This window comes from Lissotriton vulgaris, chromosome 5, assembly GCF_964263255.1.
Source record: "Lissotriton vulgaris chromosome 5, aLisVul1.2, whole genome shotgun sequence".
Taxonomy (NCBI): Eukaryota; Metazoa; Chordata; class Amphibia; order Caudata; family Salamandridae; genus Lissotriton; species Lissotriton vulgaris.
Window position 1 is genome coordinate 237,021,973 of NC_141693.1, and position 16,562 is coordinate 237,038,534.

General features: G+C 48.9%; 1 protein-coding gene across 9 annotated transcripts in view; it reads right to left on the bottom strand.

Moving 5' to 3' along the window:
- The window catches only part of LOC147710582 (zinc finger protein 618-like), a 998,795-nt gene that overhangs the window by 92,357 nt on the left and 889,876 nt on the right, over positions 1–16,562 (bottom strand). The gene's annotated exons all lie outside the window — the stretch shown is intronic.

Below are 16,562 nucleotides of genomic sequence, written 5' to 3' on the forward strand. Positions count from 1 at the left end.
CCTAGCGTACCCTATGCTCTCCACTCATTTGAACCCCCCCTTCGGATTTTCAAATTGCTTCCTTACACCTATTTTCCTCAGAGATCCTCCATCGATAAAATCACTGTACAAAGATAGCCCCTTCCGATTGAGGTACCTGTGAAGATTTCCCCGTCAAAGCCCCAGAACCAGGGGCCTTGGATGATGCCATTCCCTCCCAACTGTGTTTTTGATTGTCTTTATCGACCTCATGTCTTATGTTCTGATGTTGCTACGTTTTAGGGTGTTGTTCATATATTGTTAACTGTTTCTAATTTAGTTTTAGTATAGTATTCTGGGAGGTTGAGGGGGTGGGGGAGGGGTGGCTCACTGTGTGGTATGAGGACTTTTGGAGGACCATGATTCAGGTTAATGGGCTCTGTTAAAAGTGCTTGAGCGTACCTAGAAGTGTTTCAGCCTTAGAAGACTTTACAGGGGAGATACGTTTTCGAGATTTGGTATCAACTATACCCAAGCCTCATAGAGACATTCTCAAAAATACTGTGTTTAGTTCAATATTAAAGGAGCTGCATGTTAAAGAAAATGATATAGTCCTATTAAAGGGGAGACCCAACATAGAAAGATGCACCAGACTCAAATCTTATTGGTTATTTTCATCAGTATTACTTCCATGCAGCAAATAAAACAAAGGGCTTGGCTATATTGTTCTGGTGGGAATCTAGCTTTTCATCTCGACACCATCTTACGGGACCAATCAGGTAAAATGAAAGGCATTAGTGACCACTTAAAGGTCAGAAAGATCACCATTTGATCAATATGTGGCAAAACAAAGACTTATTGATAATCAGAAGAGATTTTAACACAGCTTTTGATGATGCTCTAGACAGATCAGTTACAAGACAGGCTAACTCCGGCACACCAAAGGGACTTTTGAACGTCATCGGCTCTCTAAGTCTTTTGGAGGCGTGGCGCCTGCAACATAGACTCTAGAGGAAGGTTTACAAATGTTTATCTCCTATGAATAGAGCTTACGCTACAATCAATTTTGTTTTTAACTAAGAGTGGGAACAGATTCTACCTGCACTAAATACAATGACAGCATCTACAAGGTACTCAGCAGGTGGTATCTGACTACGTTCAGACTTAGGGTTAAGTATAGTTGCTCTGATATATGATGGGTGGGGTATTAATCAGGAGCCCAATGGAGCATACTTGGTGGTCTTGTCCTCAGATTCAAACCGTTTTTGGCATCCTTGCTGAACATTATAAAGGAAATAATTAGAATCCATATTCCCCTCGATCCAGACGTAATACCCTCAGACCAGCCGCAGGAAGAAATGGTTTATATAATACACTCACACATAGGGAAATGTATTCCACATTTCCTCCTAGCAGGCAGGATAACATTGGCCCACTGTTGGAAGCAAAAAACATAACCCCCAATGCATTTATGGTAGACAAAGACTAGGCACATCTATCCAATGCAGGAATAATCTGCGACTTGTCAAAAAAAATGCTCGCTTTTGAAATGACATTAAAAATCTATCTCAAGAGTCAAATAGGGGGCAATATGGCTCTGAACTGGGGTGGAAGGGGTGATTAATTTCACAGAAATTAAGGGCTATTCAGAAAATGAGGGAACAGATTCTGAAAAGACGTTGGGAGTTCAATGAAGACGATACCATTCACTAACTAGAGCCTCCCACTGACATGACTTTAACTGATGATACTTCATTATTGCTCCATCCATATATAGTGGACGGACATCAGCAACCTTTCCACCATCTCCTCCCCGCCTCCTTTTCTTGTATGTCTCCTCTGCAGTATACTCAAGTCAGATGGTTTCTTTTGATCTGCAAGTTAAAACATTACAAATAAAGTATTAAAAAATATGAAATCTCTCAAAACTTGACTTGTAAATTTAGCATGGGTTTTCTCACAGCCCACAGGTTGTTTACAGTGCCTCACATCCTTTGGTGGGACATGGAACACTCAAATTCAATTGTGAATCCGCACAACTAAGGGACATTAAGACTGTGGTAGCTGATAACAGCCGCAAATTTAAGAAAGAAACAAAAACATTCCTCTTCCACGTCCTTGAACAAGGTGATGTTGCAAAATCCACCTCTCCACCCATGAGCAAAGTAGAAGGAAGCTATGTACTCCCAACAGCTTTTATAGAGCTGTGAGGGGGAACAGCACACACTACCACAAGGCCGACCCCACAAACCATCATTTGCTACTTCAGTCAATAAATTGGGAGTCATTTTATTGCTCTATTTATATTGGGCATGCTTTACCATTGCATGTCATTATATTGGGAGCAAACACAAGGAAATGATGGAAGGAGTGCTGAAACTTTTCAGACACTCGTCCCCAGTCCAGTGGTAGCTGGTGGATTTCAAAAATAGTGGGGCAGAACATTTTAGATTCGACTGTAATGCGCAGAAAGCGAGCCCAAACTGATAATTGGAAGATGGGAAGGGAGGGAGGTGTTCTTCCCCCACTAGCACATGTTGGAAACAAAGTGATTCAAGTAGAGGATTTTACATCATACATTTGCAACAATTTTGGGGGCAAAAAAGAGTAGCTGTAGAAGGGTACTTTACCACCCATTTGTCAAGGATCATTACAAGCAAGCCAAAAATGTTCCCAGGCATATTACCTAACTGGTCTGTTTCCAAACTGCCCAACTATCCCAAGCCAACCACACATACCCACCCATGAAAATAGACACTCAAAGTGTATTCTATCTGTAACATAGCTCTGCTTCTCAACTGTATTGGTCGATTGGATCCTAGAAAATTGGTAATACTGTACATAACATATACTTAAAAAATAAAATGCCGAAAGATGGATCCATTCATAGCATTTCACCTTTGCACTTCGGAATTTGCCATAAAGTAAAAATAAGCACCAGTTACGTTACACAAGGACACATGCATTTTTGTATTTTATGTATGGAGGGAATAAAAGATTTGCCCAGAATCACGGGATGTTGAGCCAACACCAAAGCTGATACCTGGTTCCACAGTTCCAAAGTCAGCAGCTCTGGCTGCTATGCCACATCATCTTTTCTCTTGAAGAGATTTTGCTCTAGGTCTTGGTTTGGGGCACATATAACTGATCTGCAACCAGCCATGTAATGATCAGGCTCCGGGGGCACTGCTACTCTTGAGCGGCAGTCCTGAACTCTAGTCAAACGGAGGAAGAGTCTCCGATCTCCTCAGGCTGCGTCGAACTGTGAACATGATCATTCCACATCACTACAGAGCCCTCAATGGGTGTGGGGTGGTGATGGGCTTCCTCTGTCTGCAGTGTCTGCAGAGACACGTGGTGACCGTAAGGAATCGTACTGGCTATGTCTCAGTGTTAGGTCTCTCAATGATCTGGAAGCTGCTTGTGGTCAGATACAAGGTGGGGAGAGGATGTGGCCTAACAGCTAGGGTGCTCGACCTCGGACCTGGGGAACTGGGTTCGAGTCTCGGTAATAACGCTAAACATCCTGTGATTCTGGGAAAATCAACTAATCTCCACGTACCTAACAAAAATGAATGTGTGTCCTCATGTAATGTAACTGGTGCTATGTAAAGCGCTCTGATACCCGATTCGGGTCAAGTTTGCGCTATATAAAACTCTGGAAAAAAAACAAAAAAACTCGAGAAATGCCACCGAGAAGTAATGCGAGGCTGAGTGCCCGGAGCATGCAAAAATTGAAATGTAGGATTAATCAGCATGCGTGCAGATGTATGTATGTATATGTATTTTAATGCTTATTAAGCGCGGCTGTCACCCAGCGGGTATCCTGGCGCTGAGATCAGTTCCACCATCTGTTCTACCAATTATTAGATGTGTCAGTGAAACGCTACGTAACGGAACCCATTCAGACAGTATCAGATTGCCGCCTTGGCCAAGAATTCCTTAAATGACCTCATCATAGGGCATCTTGCGCTGTTTTAGAGAGGGCTGCTTTCAGTCAGGATGGAACTCGGCTAGAGTGGCCAAAGGTCTCTCCACTGACTCTGTGTGCAATTGCGGTTAGTGCTGAAAGTCGTGGTCATTTCATACGCTGCTACCTTGCTGAAAGCAGTGCCAGGATTGGATCAGGCAGGTGGGCCAAGCGCTCATTCAGACTGCAGGGAGCTGTGCCTGCCCACCCCCCTCCTCTCACAATGCACGGATGGTGATAGCCCTCTAGTGCGCATGTCAGGCTGGCCACAGAAAGGCAGTCGGCCAACCTGACATGCACACTTTTAAGTGCAAGCGTGAGCCTAGTTAGTATTTAGCTCTACCCACTCATCATCCACAACTCGGCTAATGGGCAATAAAAAAAAATGCACAGCTCCTGCATCCGGAATTTTTTTTTTATAAATAGTACATTTTTATTTACATTATAATCGGTGGCTGTGGGGACCGACACGCTTCTAAAGGAGCTGCTGCTGCCCCAGTCACAGATCTGGGTTGAATCCATCATTGTTCTTTAGCTCACTTTGCCACCCCAGTTCAGACCCAATCATATGCAAATCAGTCTTGACCCTGTTCCTCATGGGAACAGTCCAGCCCGAACTGCCAAGCCAGGTCTTCCTGACCGGTTTCGGGGTAACACTCATGCCAGGAGTTCAAAATCCTCTCGTCATTATACAGGAAGAACCTGTATTTTGCATGACTTTACTTCACAGGTAAGTATTACCTTTAACCCCTTTTAATTTCAATTATACATACTAATATAAATGTATAATATATATGTAACTCAATTTAGAATATGGGTGGTGACCAACTGTCGGGTAGCCAGGAAGATGCCGCCAAGCCTGTCTCTTCTAACCAATCCCATGCGTCAGATGGTGTGTCAAAGAAGCTGAAGGCTCCATCTTTAACCACCTGTAGCTGGGCAGGGAACAGTAGGGAATATCGCAGGTCAAGCCCCCGCAATTGAGGCTTCACTGCCCCGAAGGAGTCTCATCTCTTTTGCAATTGGGCAGTGTAATCTGGGAAAACAAGGACTGTTGCGTTTTGCACTTTGGGCCCGGGGTTTTTCCGAATCTCCCTTAACATTGTGTCTCTGTCTCGAAAATTGAGGACTCTGAACAAAAATGGTAGGGGGTTGGATCCAGGTGGTGGTCGGCGGGCTGGTACAATATGAGCCTGTTCTATTACAAATTGAAGGGAGAGAACACCTGGCGGGAGCCATTTTTTCAGCCACTTCTCCACACATTCGACCAGGTTTCTTCCTTCTGTCCCCCCCAGAAGGCCAATCATGCGCACATTATTGCAAAGGGATCGATCCTCTGCGTCATCTAACTTGTCTTCAAGGATGCAGATTTGGTCCAGTAAGTCCTGTAGAGTAACTGTGTGACTGTAAGACTTACTGCGATGCATCAGATTACGTCGGTGAGAGAAAGTATTGAGCTGTCCTTCTCCTGCAGAGTCTCCTGGCCAAGCCTGAATGCCAACACGTGCAGTATTTTGTGGATGGTATCTTCAGGTGTCCACCAGCTAGTGGTACCGTCCAGATGCTCATCCTGGGCTCGCCCGAGTACGCTTGGTTTGTCACTGCCTGGCAGTGAATTAGGAGTGATTAGTAGTTGGACCAATACTTCAGGAAGGGAATCAGACCAAGGAGAAGGTAGGTGGCTTCCAAGTTGGGCTGGAAGTTAATAAGTTCACCCTTGGCTCAGAGGTAGAGGGGTATATGAGATGGCCAGTTGCTGTTCTTCGGTGACTCCAGCCTGCGGGTTGACCCTAGTGGTCTAGTGCTGATGGGGTCTCCAGGCCTACCCCACTTGTATGGATCTGGTAGGGGGCTTGATATGTTGCACCCAAGCGTTGCCTAGTGTTTCTTCTGCTTGTAGAGCTGAGAAGAGACCTGTCAGGGGGAAAGCGGCTCAGTCCCGACTTGGCCTCCTAGTCGCTACCGCTGCGGTGTTTACCTGAGTTTAGCTGTCGTGGAGGCAAGAGTGTGAAAGAGAGAAGTCATCAACGTAGTCCCCCATAGGTACCCCCTCCAAATGGCATGGAAATCGTTCCTGAGTATTACTGGGACTCAGCTCATGAAGGCCTCCGTTCCCTCGGGCAACCGTACCGGGCCCAAACTGACTGCCAGTTCCGGTGCTTGCCAAGCCGTGGCCTGTGCTGAGTCGGACTGGTAGTACTCAATTAGTCTCAAAGGGAGGGAGAGCATGTGTATCCACGGGATAAGGCTCAGTGATAATCCCTCCTCTGGTGTCCCCGTTGTTGCTTGGATGGCAAGAGGGACACTTGCAGCCAGTACGTTGTAGTCCCGGGAGATGGAGGGAGAGGCAGCCCGGGCCTGAACCGACCTTCGCGTCACCTTCCCTCATATCGCTGGCGGTGCGCAGTTTAAGGCTGTGCCCCAGGGATTGTGATGCGTGGCCCTCAAGTAAGCCGTGCCGCCAAGACGCCCTTCACAGTGCCACCATATTGCAATGCTCGAGGGGGGCCTAGGCCTGATCGACCCCTGGGCCTCCCCTCGTTAGCTATGTGCACCATCACACAACCGATTCGCCTGGCTCACCTCTTCTACGATTTCTGTGCCCACGGCTCGTCGGACAGTCTGCATCCTCAGTGTCAGCTGCAAGAGCCGTCTGAATGCTTTTGTATATTCCGGGCCTGTTCCACACCACAGGCCATCCACCTTCGCCTCTGCCCAGGGCTCGCGAGCCACAAGGCTGAGCCGCCCTTCACACCCGCACCAGGTTGCACAGACGCCTGGTACAGCTTACGGCACCAGCAGCTGCAGCCCAGGTATTTCTGATGGGCGCTCCTCGTCCCTGGGAGTAATGCAGCCACACCGGTCGGGTGTATGTTCTGGGACAAGGTAGGCCGCGCCCCTTGCACCGGTGCTTCAGAGCACCTGCTCTTCTATGGGGGTCACCGCTGGGATCACCCACAGTTAGATAGTGCCTACCATCCTTGTCTTCTCGGAATCAATCAGGTTAATGTAAGGATGGCCAGGATAATTGAGGGCTAGGGCAGGGAGCGGACTTCAAGCACGTCCGCCACCTTGGGCAGCTAGCCATGCCCCCAAGTGTGTACCATTGATACGTGATAGAACACCAAGGGGAGATAGGAGGCTGCCAAAGGGACTGCAAACAAGTAAAAAGGTTTACAATGCAATAACAGGACAGGATAACAAGTCCTGAGCCACAGTCAAGGAACAGAAGAAAGGGCAACAAGCCCAAGTGGCCAATATCACATAAGGATTAAGAAAATCGTGTAACAAGGGATTCACATAACAGGGGAATCCAACTAATCGCACCGGCCAGAAGGGGAAAACCCCATGCAGGGTTCTCAAGACAGACAGCTAGCCAGCAGCATTAGAAGACAAGGGCAGAAACACTGTTCAGGAGACTGATGCCACAAAATGCACATAACAGCGTTGCAATAACAAGAAACAAAAAGGGAAGGGGGCAAGCTAAGGGTCTGGCCCTTCCCGACCAGCCTGAAACCTACATAAGGCTGCATCTGTCCGTGAGTCCCGTGCTCTCCATGCTACTGGAATCAAGCTATCCTGGCTGATGATGGCTGATAGCCAGAAACCGGTCCTAGGATGCTTGATTCCGATCCAGGAAAGACATGGCCTGGCAGTTCGGGCTGGACTGTTCCCATGAGGCACAGGGTAAGACTGATTTGCATATGGCCATGTCTGAACTAGGGTGGTGTGGTGAGCAAAATAACGATGGATTAAACCCAGATCTGTGACTGGGGATGAATGTTTTGCCATTGTGCAACATTCCGTCCATCAATTGTTGTTTTTGCATTTGTCACCCAAGAATCACATACAAATAAAATGTGGGCCTGTACCTGAGATCTGGCAAGCACAGGACCCACAGGACTTACACCCAGAGGGCATAGGAGTTTAGCACACTATTTCAGATGAGAAATGTTTGTCATAGCAGGCCGCAAAACGCCAGAGATATGCTACTTCGTATCTGCGTGCAGCGCGGAAAAAGAAGAAACTGACATCAGCATGCCGAAGGGGACTTATATGGCTCCACTGATGTCATATCCGGCGCAGACATCATGTGGAGGCAAGTGGCTCCGCCCCATGGCATGCAGAGATACTGCTGAAAAAAAATTTGCTGGATCCAGTCTGACGCCTGGGGAGAATTCACAAGTTAAGGAATCTGCAGCGAGATATCTCTATCAGATACTCCTTATTACCCTAGAACAGAATCATTCTCTGAGGCATAAAAACTCCTTACTACCATATTAACTACCCATCCCTGAACCCTAAAACTCCTTACTACTATGTAGAACACATACCTAAACCCTAAAAAACGCTTCCTGGGGGCGAAGCTAGCTGGTAACTGAGATGGCCGCCTGAAACGTGGGCTCCTCTGTCTAGGGCAAGATTCACTCAACTATCCTGTAGGCGACGGCGGCCTGTTGCGGAGGTGCGGACTTCGGAGACCCGAGCGACGTTGCTGCAATACCCACCGCGCGTGTTCCTGCCAGAGAGACCTCGAGTGATTGAATCCTCCAGTCAAGATACAGGCGAACCCCTCACCGGTCCTGAAGTGATTTGTGAGATTTATAGCTACGCGCTACAGAAGCCACCCTTCCAGCCTGAATTGAAACACTGCCACTATGTGAATATTTCCAACCCCATGTGTACATCGCTTGGCGGACAACTAGACTTGTAAGAACCACCACCGGCTAATTACAGAAATTATCTCTACACCGGCGAATTACCGTCACCAAGGCATACTTACTGCCTCGTGCAGACGTTTTGTTCCCAGTCCCCGTCCTGAAGAGAACCGTCAACAAATCCGGTTCGAAACGCGTCGACATACCTACCCTGTGGCCACTCAAAAAGGGTACACCTAGGAAGTGAAAATAAAAAACCACCTGGAACCCTAGTTGTGTAACCCAATTTAAATCGCATCCACAGGGTTGTCAGGCAGGCAGGCGCACTTTCCCATCTGTTCCCGCCTGTCCCTTGGTTTCATACCCTTATGGACTGGTTGTATTTTTGTTTGTAGGAACTCTTTCACTGTATATAAACACAATTTATGTCTGGTTATTTGATTAATGTTACTGTTCTTCTTGGTGTGTCTTTCACAATTGTTCTCATTTGAATTGTGTGCTTTTCAATTTGTAAATAATGTAAACAATGTATAGTGGTAGTTGTGTATCAATGTAAATACTGTATTTATGCACTCACTGTCGTGACAGTCTTTTGGTTCGCCCATATGTTTTGATGAACTAAAAAACCAAAAAATTAAATAAATTTGCTTTTGGTACAAAAGGCCTTGGTAACGTAGTACATTTTGACTACGTCACTGTCATTAATGAAAATAACTTTGCCTATCTAGCCATTTTTGTTCTGTTGATCATATTGTTGAGATCCGGGCTGGGTAGACGTAGGATCCACAGCCTTTGTTGTTCTACAGCAATACCCCCTGCGGCATCGGCTGAGGTCGCGGAGCTGGATGGATGTCGCTGCTGTGCCCCGAACAGACATTGCAGGGGGAGCAATAATGCAGTAAGCGGGGAGTCGGCGGAGTGTGATGAGGCCGTACGGGGGTGGCGCCTGGACTTGGAGCATAGCCGCGGTGCGGACGCCCTACTGGAGCGCCCGGCTTGGACGGCGCTGTTAGGCCCAACACCTTGCTGAGGCCCGGCGTGGCCTGTGGCTCTGCCTGACGGCGCGGATCTACATCGGCCGGGCCGGCGTGCCCCCTGCGTGGATGGGCAGCGGATCAACTGTGAGTACTGGCCAGGGTGCACTGTCACTTCCCCTCTCCACACACGAGCTGGATAAGGAGCGCTGAGACCTGGTGAAGCAACCTGGGGGGGAAGCACACCTGGATAGCGACGGGGCGAGATCGGGACGGGATCAGGACGGGGCATTGTCCCCCCCATTGGACACTGGCCCGAGGCACCTCTGGGATCGGGCAGTGCGGTCACTAGGGGGCAGAGAGTGGCATCTTCTACGTGGTGCCATTTTGTGAAGTGGAGTGCGCACCATAGTCTATGTCGAGTCTCTTTGCCTGGCTGCCGGTTGGGAGGGTCCTGTGCTTGACGCCTGCTCTGTCGCCCTTGGCTGCGTGGGCACCTCTTTGGGTTTATTTTGCTGCCAAGACCTGCCACAGCACATTGGTGCCCGGTGTGGAGGGGTCCCCGTGTTGATGGGGCTTGGTGCCCGGGTGCCATTTGGCGCAGCACTTGGGGTGGTGATTGCTGGATCGTGAGCTGAGGATCAGGATACTCTCTCGACTCTCCTGTTGCGCATACATCGGACTCCACGATAGAAAAGCGAGTCTTGTGAGACACTTTAGTTGTGCGTCCCTAACGGTGGTGTACTCCGAGATTTAGCCATGGGCCGTCCAGACTGTACCCAGCCTAAGTTGACTTTTGATTCAAGTAAGAAAACTAAACAACACCCCAGCCCGAGAGGAGGCTTCTGGGCTCGAGACAACGGTGGGGGGGGGGGGAAACAACTGCGCCGGATTTTTGCACCATTTTGCTGGCTATGGAGAAGAACTTACAAGACGGCATTGCGTCACTGGGGACCAAGATGGACGCTCTCACATACCGTATGGACCGCATGGCAGAACGGCTGGATAAACACGCCGAACGCCTGGACATGTCGGAGAGGCGTATCTGCGAGGTTGAGGAAGCACAGACATCCCTGGACACAGAGCACAAACAGTTGGGCAAGGTAATCCAGCTTCTGCAGGATAAGGCCGAGGACTTGGAGGCAAGGTCCCGTAGATGTAATATACGCCTGACGGGTCTTCCGAGAGCACTCAGACGGGCAATATAGAGCTGTTTGTTGAGGGACTCTTAAAGAAACTGCTGGGTGACAATGCCTTGTCCGGGATGTTCGTTGTAAAGAGGGCACATTGTACGTTGGGCCGAGGCCTAAGCCAGGGGCTCCCCCTCGTCCTATTGTGGCCAAGCTTCTAAATTATCGGGACCGTGACATCACACTGAAGCTAGCCAGGGAAAAACAGCCATTACAATACGAGGGGAGCACGCTGTCCCTGTTCCCGGACTTCACGGCCAGGGTGCAAGAGGCACGTCGACAATTTGTTCCTATGAAACGACAGTTGAGAGAACTTGGGGTCGACTATGCCATGCTCTACCCTGCTAAGCTTAGGGTCAATAGACAAGGGAGATCTACTATTTTTACTGACCCTAAAGCGCTACAGAAAGCCATGAAGGACTGGCGCAGGGAACGGCATCGCCCTGCGAACGAAGATATGTCTGATCTGCAGTCGGATCATTTTTTGAACTATTGATAGGTGACATTCCACTCGTAGCAACGCCTGGCGCCTACGGATATGCGGCACCGATGTGTCGTGATGGGACGATTCACGACTGCAGGGAGATATGGTATCAGACGTACTTTGGATGCGGGATGTTTTTTCTCTGTTGGGGGGTGCAGCCGGAACACTGATTGATTAGGGCGGTATGCCCTATTGCACCTGTAGACAGTACCATGTGACTTTGAGGTTGATACGCAAAGATGTATTGGTAATGTATACAGAACGTGACAGTTTGCCTTAATACGATGTAAGTTTAGCAGGGGTATTGCCAGTCTGGGGTGATGGGTATGGACTACGGAGGGCACTCCTACAGGACGTGGGGCAAGCATTAGGCCCTACATAGGGCTCCGATCGCTGACTAATATTGTATCCCCTGGACGGGGGTGTGTGACGGGGCCCCTGTGTGCAGTACACCTCCCCCTCCTAGCTTCAGTGGCAATGGGGGATTTTTTTCCTTCATGGTTTTTGGTATTTGCTATTGCTGTTGGGTCGCGGGTGGTGGGGTGGAAGAGAGGGGGGGCTCTGCAGCCATTTTAGGGTGGGGGGCAGGACTGGCGATGGCGAGGAAATGGGGCGCAGCCATGTTGAGGTTGGGCAAGCGTGGGTGGGGGGTTGGGTAACTGAGCAAGTTTTTCTCTTGTTGTTTTTAAAGCGAATGGCAGGATGCGTCCTACTCAAAGATGTGTTAGGTAATTTTGTTGGCATAGACGTTGGCAGATATGTGCGTTGCTCCTCGACTTGTGTGGACTAACTGGCAGACACTCAAGTACAGTACCCCAGTAATGACTCAACATCCGCAGGATGGTGACGCGTCCCCGACACGCTCCTCACCGCCACACCTGACAACAACCACGAGACAGTGAAGCTATCGCTCTGGTGACCTGGAACGTTAGGGGATTAAATGACCACAGGAAGGTTAGGCGCATACTTCAATACCTCTCACGCCACGGGGTAGACATCACGTTGTTGCCGGAGACCCATCTGAGACCGGACAGTCCGACACTACGTTACAGAGGTCTGAAAGGTCGTGTGCATGCGGCCGACTTTACCTTGAGCGCCAGGGGAATACTGACTTGGGTAAACCCACGATCTCCTCTGACATTCACGCCGATAGCGGCAGATACCGAGCGGCGATATGTCATCACTAGGTGCACTGGGAAGGGAATGACATTCCATGTGATCAACGCATATGGCCCTAACTTCGACTGCCTCTCGTTCTACGTGACGCTCGCCAATAAGATCAGGGAATTAGGGGAGGGCAATGTCCTATGGGGAGGTGACTTCAATTTGACGCTACAGCCAGCACTAGATCCTTCTGACGGGCCTAGTAGACTACCTTCGGCTGCCTCTCGTGTCCTTGATGTAGAGATGACCCGGTTGGGTTTACAGGATGTTTGGAGGACTAAACACCCATCATAAGGGGGGTACACACACTACTCTTCGCAATATGACCCACACACTTGTATTGATTATTGATTATTGGCTCCTCTCCTCGTATCTCCTCTCCAGTGTACGGGCCTGTGTGACGCTTCCGCGCACTTACTCTGACCATTCCCCGGTGCTGATTACCCTACGCGCCCTGGCACGTCGATCCCCCCCTTTTTCTTGGGGCCTGCCGCCCTACGTGTTGCTCGATGACGCTTTTCGCGAAGAACTGGCGACTGAGATAGAAGACTTTTTTAGCAGGAATGAGGGTACGGTGGAGTCCTTCTTTACGGTGTGGGAGTCCTTCAAGGCGTATATTCGGGGAGTCATTATCTCTAAGCACGCTGGAGTCCTCCGATCTATCCGGGACAGTTTGACACTGCTAGAAAACAGACTGAAGAGTATAGAGGCACGTCTTGTGCGTGATCGGAGCGCGGACTTGACGCAGGAGCTGGCGCAAACGCTCAGGGAGTATCACGAGAAGGCGGATGCTGAGGCTAAATATCTCGGGAAGTACGCCGTCGCCCGATCGTATGGTGAGGGTGAGCGCCCGGGTGCGGTGTTGGCTAGAATGGCTAGGCAACGCCGACAAAATACGACGGTGCCTACTCTAAGATCACCACTCACAGGAGTAGAATTGACCGATGATCAGGTAGCGGACCGCTTTCGTGATTATTATGCCACTCTCTACGCCTCTAGAGGCCCGGTGTCGGAGGATCGTATCATGGATTATCTCACGTATATCCAACTGCCTTGGCTCACGAACACGCACTGGGAGTTCCTGGTGAGGCCGTTTGAAAGGGAAGAGATTGTTTTGGCATTGTCATCTATGAGGGCGGGCAGCGCTCTGGGTAGTGACGGGTTCCCTGCCACATTTTATTAAACGTTTTCAGAGTTACTGATCCCTAAGTTATCGATGCTCGTGGAGCAGATAGCGGATGGTGGAGTAATATCCCCCATGATGCGCAAAGCAATTATCGTCACTTTATTAAAGCCAGGTAAACCCCCGGAGGACTGTGCCTCATACCGTCCGCTGTCACCTATTAACGTCGATGCGAAGATCTTCGCAAAGATTATTGCTCATTGTATCAGCCCATTGATCCCAATGCTAGTTGCCCTCGAACAGGCGGGATTTGTCCCCAGCCGCACCGTGACCTATAATTTGCGCACAGTGGTTGCTGCTTTCCAACACACCAGACATGAAGTACCAGCTGTAGCGGTTTACCTGGATATGCAAAAGGCATTCGATTCAGTCGAATGGCCCTTCCTCCGTGCGGTATTGTGGCGTATGGGAGTAGGGGATCTCTTTCTCCAGTTGTTGAATACGATTTATGCATCCCTCACGGCCAGGGTCCGTATAGGAGCGGTAACGACTGAACCCTTCCCTATAGAACGCGGAACTAGACAGGGCTGCCACCTCTCCCCCCTCTTATATGCCTTTGTCGCAGAGCCCCTGGCCTGCACATTATGGGAGTACCATGGCCATCGGTATAGCCGTTTCCCTGGGTACAATTTGATAGTGTCCACGTATGCGGATGACACCTTGCTTTACATGCGGGATCCGGAGGTCAATCTCTCGAGAGTGCTGAGAGAAGTGGTCCTGTTCAGCTCGCTCTCTGGAATCAACTTATTGAACAGATAGTGGTCGATCCCACACCGCTGCCTGCGCTACTGGCCCGTCCCCGAGACCGGCGAACCGGTCTGTTGGATTCATTAAATGCGGTTACACATGCCTGGCACCACCTTATGGATGCACATTCCTGCTCGCTATTGTATGCCCAGGGCCAGATTGGAGTGGTGCTCATGGCTAGGTCCGTGTAGAGATAGAGGGGTTCAGTTGGCCCTTGCAAACATACAATGGGAGATCTATTCCTTTATGGTACAGCTCGTCAATGGGAAGACGTGGACACGGGGGATGGTCCAGGTGCTCCCCCCCAGCTCGCTTTCAGTTTCACAGGGTGAGACTCGCTCTGAAAAATTTACTGGGCGAGGACATGGCGGAACCCCCAACGGTGTCGGTGTACGATTATGTAGTTACTGCTAAATCCCCGACACGTCTAATCTCGTGACTTTACCACGATACACTGGCGGAAAAAACGACGCATTATGCCAAGCCCAGATTGGCGTGGCAGACAGACTTAGAGCTCGATCTTCCCGAGGATAAATGGAGATACTGTTACGCCAACATCAAGAGGGTATCCCTTAATGGCCGGCACAGACTATTGCATTTTAAATTTCTCAATCAAGTGTACTATTCCCCTGAGCGGCTGTGCAGATACGGTCTGCGGGAGTCTCCTCACTGTGAAAGGTGCACGGCACAAACTGCGGATTTTCTTCACCTTGCCTGGCTTTGCCCTCGGATCGCAAGTTTCTGGTGTGAGGTGTTTGCCAAGGTGAACAGGATCATTGATTTATCGCTATCCCCCTCCCCGCTTCTTGCGCTGCTGGGGTATTCAAAGGATATTGTGGCTGGCAATCGCAGGTTGGTGGACATGCTTTCCTAGTGGCCAAACGCTGCGTAGCACTTACTTGGATGAGAGGACCGACCCCGACACTATCCAGATGGTCCCGTGATATGTTGTACTGCTGTACGCAGACGGGACTATACAGCGAGCTCTTGCCCCTTCGTAATCGGCCAAAGAACTATTGGTCACTGTACATGGAGAGGAGATCTGGGGAAGACGACAGAGACACTGGGGGCGATGGGTCGGACTTGGAGACGGCACATGCACCACAGAACACTGGCGCTGAGACATAATTTGTGTACTAAATTGAAAGTAGTTAGCGATGACAGTGTATATCTTGGATCAACCCTTATTTGCAACACTCATCCTTCGTACCTGTACCTCTGTGCAGGTTACCGAGTGATAGATGTCTCACTACATGTCGATGGAAGGGGGGATGGCAGTGGACTGTGGCTCGGGAGGGGCGCCTATTGATTGTGTACATGATGTTCTTGCTGTGGGGACATAATGCGAGGGGGGGAAAAGCAGCAACTGCCGGAAAGTTGATATTGATGTGGATGGGAGTACCGCGCACATGCTGACATGTCTTAGCGCTATTCTGCTAAAGCTGATTTCAGTGTCTTTTCCTTCTGATTGTAACTTTTGTTTTACTATGCCAATAAATAAAATAATAATAAAAGAAATACGCTTCCTACCCCTTTAAACTACCCTTTCCTGAATCATAAAAACCCATTACTACGCTATACACTACCGACCTCTGAACTCTTTACTAACACTACACGTTATTCATTCCTTAACCCTAAAATACCTTACTATCCCTTACAGTAGTAAGCTTCACTGATAAACACTAAAAACAACAGAAATTATTTTAGTGTATTCCATATGTACAAATGTTATATATATATATATACACACACACACACACACACAAATTGATATGTATAAAATACACTTATCTGCAAAGTGAAAACATTTATACAATGGGTACGAGTTCAAAACTTCCATTGTACTTAACAGTGATGTAAAACCCTACAGATGTACTTACTGGTAATGTGATGACCCTATAACACCTGCGAAGTAATGGTGACAAATCCACCACCTACCCCCACCACCCCTGGCAAAACAGGAAGAAGGGCTCAATCCACTCCATTCCCCTTTAACTGTTGTGCAAGGTGTGTATAAAATACTTGGTCGATGCCATTTTGTCAGTATCTCAATGTTTGTAGATGCAAGATGTAAAACAATCAGATCTCTCCCAATATGAACTAAAGAGAAAGGAAAAAAATTACTTTTTTTCAACCCCTTCGAACAAAATCACCAGTCACGGATATGCCAGAGGGAAATGAAAACACCCTTCCTTGCTTTGAAGAGAGGCCTAGAGGAGATTTTTTTGATAATC